This window comes from Xenopus laevis, chromosome 7S (genome assembly GCF_017654675.1).
Source record: "Xenopus laevis strain J_2021 chromosome 7S, Xenopus_laevis_v10.1, whole genome shotgun sequence".
Classification (NCBI taxonomy): domain Eukaryota; kingdom Metazoa; phylum Chordata; class Amphibia; order Anura; family Pipidae; genus Xenopus; species Xenopus laevis.
In genome coordinates this window covers 5,372,690-5,379,523 of record NC_054384.1, presented here as the reverse complement: position 1 = coordinate 5,379,523, position 6,834 = coordinate 5,372,690, and positions in this window count along the sequence as shown.

Here is a 6,834-nt window from a genome sequence, read left to right as displayed (position 1 = left end):
AATTTAAATATTTAAGAATTTAAGAATTGGGGATCAAACATCAGTTACTGACTTAAAGGATAAGTAAACCTCAAAAATAAGTGAATGTAAAATTGATGGCGGTGCTATTCTCAGCACTTTTGCTATGTACATTCATTGTTTATTTTGTTTTAATTCCAAGATATTAAAGGATACATGTACTGTTAATATGAATGAATTTTGTTACAACAGCGCCACCTGCTGGTCAGTTTCCCACCAGTCTGACCAGCAAGTAGTCAAGGAAGTTGTCAGGAGAAAGAAAGAGTCTGATGTTCTTCTGCTTAGGAATAAAATTAGAAACCTTTCTCACATCTTTCCTCGTTCCTTCACTTATATTTCAAGGTTTACTTATCCTTTAACAGAATTAGGTAGAGTGTAAGAGAAACATAAACTTTAGCTCAAGTCCAGTAAGGAGATTAAATAGACCAGCATGTAGCCAATAAGATCATTGAAATGTCCATAGTGCCTGACCAATGTATAGCAACAACATTACTGTCACATTGGAATTCTCTTGTTTTACTCAGGGAAAAGATGTTTATAAAGATGGAGAACATTCTGTCTCCTTGGTGCTTCTGTGTATTTGAGTATGAGAAGGTACTCAGGGAGTGTGCGATTCCGGGATAACTTGAACACCAGTCTTTGAGCCTTTAGAACAAATGTAAGTTATTTATGTGAGGCTGAGAAATGATATATATAGTGAATAAAGTACCCCCTCTTGTAAAATATAAGGATATTATTAGTTACCGAGGAGTTTCATGACCATATAAAAGTACGAGGCCGAAGGCCGAGTGTTTTTATACAGGTCATGGAACTCCGAGGTAACTTCTAATATCCTCATATTTTACAACTGGGGGTACTTTATTTATTATAATACACAAATTTTAGTGAGTCATGTGACAGAAATTACATCACTACTCACCATTTATAACTGATGACATCACTACTCACCGTTTATAAGGATATAATTTACAGGATATTCATGGCTTTTGTGTATTATATATATATAAATCAACTGATTTTCCAAAGTTGTTGCAATGTTTTTTTTTAGCTAGAAAGGTTTTCCCCTGCTAAAAGCAAATAAATAAATAAAATAATCAGTTGACATCTCTCCCTACTATACCTGCTATCCCACAGTCACACTCCCTTCCCAGAGACTATTATCCACTGTTACTATAGACACCATCTCTCCCTACTATACCTGCTATCCCACAGTCACACTCCCTTCCCAGAGACTATTATCCACTGTTACTATAGACACCATCTCTCCCTACTATACCTGCTATCCCACAGTCACACTCCCTTCCCAGAGACTATTATCCACTGTTACTATAGACACCATCTCTCCCTACTATACCTGCTATCCCACAGTCACACTCCCTTCCCAGAGACTATTATCCACTGTTACTATAGACACCATCTCTCCCTACTATACCTGCTATCCCACAGTCACACTCCCTTCCCAGAGACTATTATCCACTGTTACTATAGACACCATCTCTCCCTACTATACCTGCTATCCCACAGTCACACTCCCTTCCCAGAGACTATTATCCACTGTTACTATAGACACCATCTCTCCCTACTATACCTGCTATCCCACAGTCACACTCCCTTCCCAGAGACTATTATCCACTGTTACTATAGACACCATCTCTCCCTACTATACCTGCTATCCCACAGTCACACTCCCTTCCCAGAGACTATTATCCACTGTTACTATAGACACCATCTCTACCTACTATACCTGCTATCCCACAGTCACACTCCCTTCCCAGAGACTATTATCCACTGTTACTATAGACACCATCTCTCCCTACTATACCTGCTATCCCACAGTCACACTCCCTTCCCAGAGACTATTATCCACTGTTACTATAGACACCATCTCTCCCTACTATACCTGCTATCCCACAGTCACACTCCCTTCCCAGAGACTATTATCCACTGTTACTATAGGCACCATCTCTCCCTACTATACCTGCTATCCCACAGTCACACTCCCTTCCCAGAGACTATTATCCCACTGCTACTATAGGCCCCATCTCTCCCTACTATACCTGCTATCTCACAGTCACACTCCCTTCCCAGAGACTATTATCCACTGTTACTATAGGCACCATCTCTCCCTACTATACCTGCTATCCCACAGTCACACTCCCTTCCCAGAGACTATTATCCACTGTTACTATAGACACCATCTCTCCCTACTATACCTGCTATCCCACAGTCACACTCCCTTCCCAGAGACTATTATCCACTGTTACTATAGACACCATCTCTCCCTACTATACCTGCTATCCCACAGTCACACTCCCTTCCCAGAGACTATTATCCACTGTTACTATAGGCACCATCTCTCCCTACTATACCTGCTATCCCACAGTCACACTCCCTTCCCAGAGACTATTATCCACTGTTACTATAGACACCATCTCTCCCTACTATACCTGCTATCCCACAGTCACACTCCCTTCCCAGAGACTATTATCCCACTGTTACTATAGGCACCATCTCTCCCTACTATACCTGCTATCCCACAGTCACACTCCCTTCCCAGAGACTATTATCCCACTGTTACTATAGGCACCATCTCTCCCTACTATACCTGCTATCCCACAGTCACACTCCCTTCCCAGAGACTATTATCCACTGTTACTATAGACACCATCTCTCCCTACTATACCTGCTATCCCACAGTCACACTCCCTTCCCACAGACTTTTATCCACTGTTACTATAGACACCATCTCTCCCTACTATACCTGCTATCCCACAGTCACACTCCTTTCCCAGAGACTATTATCCACTGTTACTATAGACACCATCTCTCCCTACTATACCTGCTATCCCACAGTCACACTCCCTTCCCAGAGACTATTATCCACTGCTACTATAGACACCATCTCTCCCTACTATACCTGCTATCCCACAGTCACACTCCCTTCCCAGAGACTATTATCCACTGTTACTATAGACACCATCTCTCCCTACTATACCTGCTATCCCACAGTCACACTCCCTTCCCAGAGACTATTATCCACTGTTACTATAGGCACCATCTCTCCCTACTATACCTGCTATCCCACAGTCACACTCCCTTCCCAGAGACTATTATCCCACTGTTACTATAGGCACCATCTCTCCCTACTATACCTGCTATCCCACAGTCACACTCCCTTCCCAGAGACTATTATCCCACTGCTACTATAGGCCCCATCTCTCCCTACTATACCTGCTATCTCACAGTCACACTCCCTTCCCAGAGACTATTGTCCACTGTTACTATAGGCACCATCTCTCCCTACTATACCTGCTATCCCACAGTCACACTCCCTTCCCAGAGACTATTATCCACTGTTACTATAGACACCATCTCTCCCTACTATACCTGCTATCCCACAGTCACACTCCCTTCCCAGAGACTATTATCCACTGTTACTATAGACACCATCTCTCCCTACTATACCTGCTATCCCACAGTCACACTCCCTTCCCAGAGACTATTATCCACTGTTACTATAGGCACCATCTCTCCCTACTATACCTGCTATCCCACAGTCACACTCCCTTCCCAGAGACTATTATCCCACTGTTACTATAGACACCATCTCTCCCTACTATACCTGCTATCCCACAGTCACACTCCCTTCCCAGAGACTATTATCCCACTGTTACTATAGACACCATCTCTCCCTACTATACCTGCTATCCCACAGTCACACTCCCTTCCCACAGACTTTTATCCACTGTTACTATAGACACCATCTCTCCCTACTATACCTGCTATCCCACAGTCACACTCCCTTCCCAGTGACTATTATCCACTGTTACTATAGGCACCATCTCTCCCTACTATACCTGCTATCCCACAGTCACACTCCCTTCCCAGAGACTATTATCCACTGTTACTATAGGCACCATCTCTCCCTACTATACCTGCTATCCCACAGTTACACTCCCTTCCCAGAGACTATTATCCACTGTTACTATAGGCACCATCTCTCCCTACTATACCTGCTATCCCACAGTCACACTCCCTTCCCAGAGACTATTATCCACTGTTACTATAGGCACCATCTCTCCCTACTATACCTGCTATCCCACAGTCACACTCCCTTCCCAGAGACTATTATCCACTGTTACTATAGGCACCATCTCTCCCTACTATACCTGCTATCCCACAGTCACACTCCCTTCCCAGAGACTATTATCCACTGTTACTATAGGCACCATCTCTCCCTACTATACCTGCTATCCCACAGTCACACTCCCTTCCCAGAGACTATTATCCACTGTTACTATAGACACCATCTCTCCCTACTATACCTGCTATCCCACAGTCACACTCCCTTCCCAGAGACTATTATCCACTGTTACTATAGGCACCATCTCTCCCTACTATACCTGCTATCCCACAGTCACACTCCCTTCCCAGAGACTATTATCCACTGTTACTATAGACACCATCTCTCCCTACTATACCTGCTATCCCACAGTCACACTCCCTTCCTAGAGACTATTATCCCACTGTTACTATAGGCACCATCTCTCCCTACTATACCTGCTATTGTGCTAATTATGGAAAATGGGGACACAGGGGTGGACCTTCCACTGGTGGAGCAAGTGTTGGGGATTTGGGGGCCAAACACATTTAGGAAACATTCATTCCTTTCAAACTTTTTTGTGAATTAAGAACGCAAAATCTTTTGCACCGGTGCTTCTCCTCTCAGCACTAACTACAGTTAAAATATAGTGTATAAATGGCAAGACCATATCAATATAAATGCCCTAAAGTGATACCGACACTAAAGAATCTACTCTTCAAAATATTTATGTACATGAAATGTTGCCAATAGGTCATGTTGATCAGTTTCGCTGATACTGTCGTTCTGCTTTGTAAGTAATTGTTACTTAAAGGAGCAGTAACACCAAAACATAAAAGTGTTTTAGAATACAGTTATGGGACTTGTTATCCAGAAAGCTCGGGACCTGGAGTTTTCTGGTTAATGGATCTTTCCTCAACTTGGATCTCCATAAATTGTCTACTAGAAAATCATATAAACATTAAATAAACCCAATAGGCTGGTTTTGCTTCCAATAAGGATTAATTATATCTTAGTTGGGATCAAGTACAAGCTACTGTTTTATTATTCTAGAGAAAATTTTGGATTATTTGATTGTAATGGAGTCGATGGGAGGCGACCTTTCCGTAATTCGGAGCTTTCTGGATAATGGATTTCCAGATAATGGATGAACAATGTAATAATAGTATTAATAACAACTATATTTCGTATTTTTATTATTTGTGTTTTTTTCTGGGTATCGTAACAATAACCAAATGGTAAAAAAAATTCATCCAATACTGAACAGCAGGTGTCGCCAAAGCTCCCACAGACAGGTTATAGTTACATTATCCTGTATATGATATAGGAAAGGAGGGCTGAAATTTTAGATGAAGGGACCGCACTCTGCAAAAAAATAAATCCTGTGCTGCTCAGCCCAATAGCAGTGAGATAATAATTTTATATATATAGAGAGAGAGAGATAGAGAGAAAGCGATAGTATAATAATACGTTGCAGTTTACAATGAGGCTGCTTCCACTTCTGTAATGCACAGATTATTCCATTTTTGATGCCCATTAACTTTAATACATTTGGACAAAAAAGTTGGCGAGACAAAAAAGTCGCCAAGACAAAATTGTCGCTGAGACAAAAAAGTCACCATAAGAAAAACGCCCATTGACTTTGATGCGTTTGGAGTGAGAAAAATATTGTCGCATGTCAAAAACATTTTTGATGCCCATTGACTTCAATGCATATCACATTTTTTTTCTGAGTTTCGCAAATTTTTTCTGAGTTTCGCAAATTATTTCAGAGTTTCGCAAATGATTTCAGAGTTTCGCAAATTTTTTGACGTAGTGAAATGGGACAGATCCTATTAGCAGTACAATCATATTCAAAAGCCTCATTCTTTAGCAGAAGGACAGGTCTCCAAGATTTCAGGCACTTACTGATGAATTCACATGACATTAGCCTTAGATGTAACTACTAACAGTGTCCCTACAGCTGTTGTTGAACTACAACTCCTAGTATCCCAAACTGTCTTCTATCTAAGGTACATGAAAACTGCAATTGTCCAGCTATTGTTGAATAGTGATTAGCGAATGATGAAATTCGTCATCTGTGCGAAACTGCCGCCAAAAAAAAAATCTGTGTTGAAAAATTTTGCTGCGTCAAAAAAGACGAAATTGTCGCGGATAAGAAAAAGCCCCCATTGACTTTGATGCATTTGGAGTGGCTAATTCTTTGGCAAATGGGACCAATCGGCTCATCGCTATTGTTGAACTACAACCACCTTGTGTAACCCCTAAATGAATTTAATAACTGTCACTGATTTTGAACTGCAGGTCCCTGAGCAGATGCCGCTGTCTGTATCAGTTAATTTGAAGGTGAATTTCCCCTTAAAAGGCCAGTGGTAGGAAATAGCGAGGTAGCCCCGGGGACTTGCTAATGGCCTGGCAGGGATGCCCTCTGGCTCTTCACATCTTCTGACTCACTCCACTAATAATAATCACTGTTCTTGAATTCCAGCTAATTTTTACTCAGAGTGAATACAGAAATCCATTTATAGAGACTAACTCCTCCCTTCCCCCAAATTCTCCAACATTTAATACGTTAATAATAGCGATTTCTGGGAAAGTCACCAAGGGTTGGAATCGGCTATAAACCTTGGCAGCGGATGATTCCCAAACCCTTTGTTAAGTCTAGTTAATTCACTATAATATAAACACAGAGAGGATTAGATTCTGAGTATATG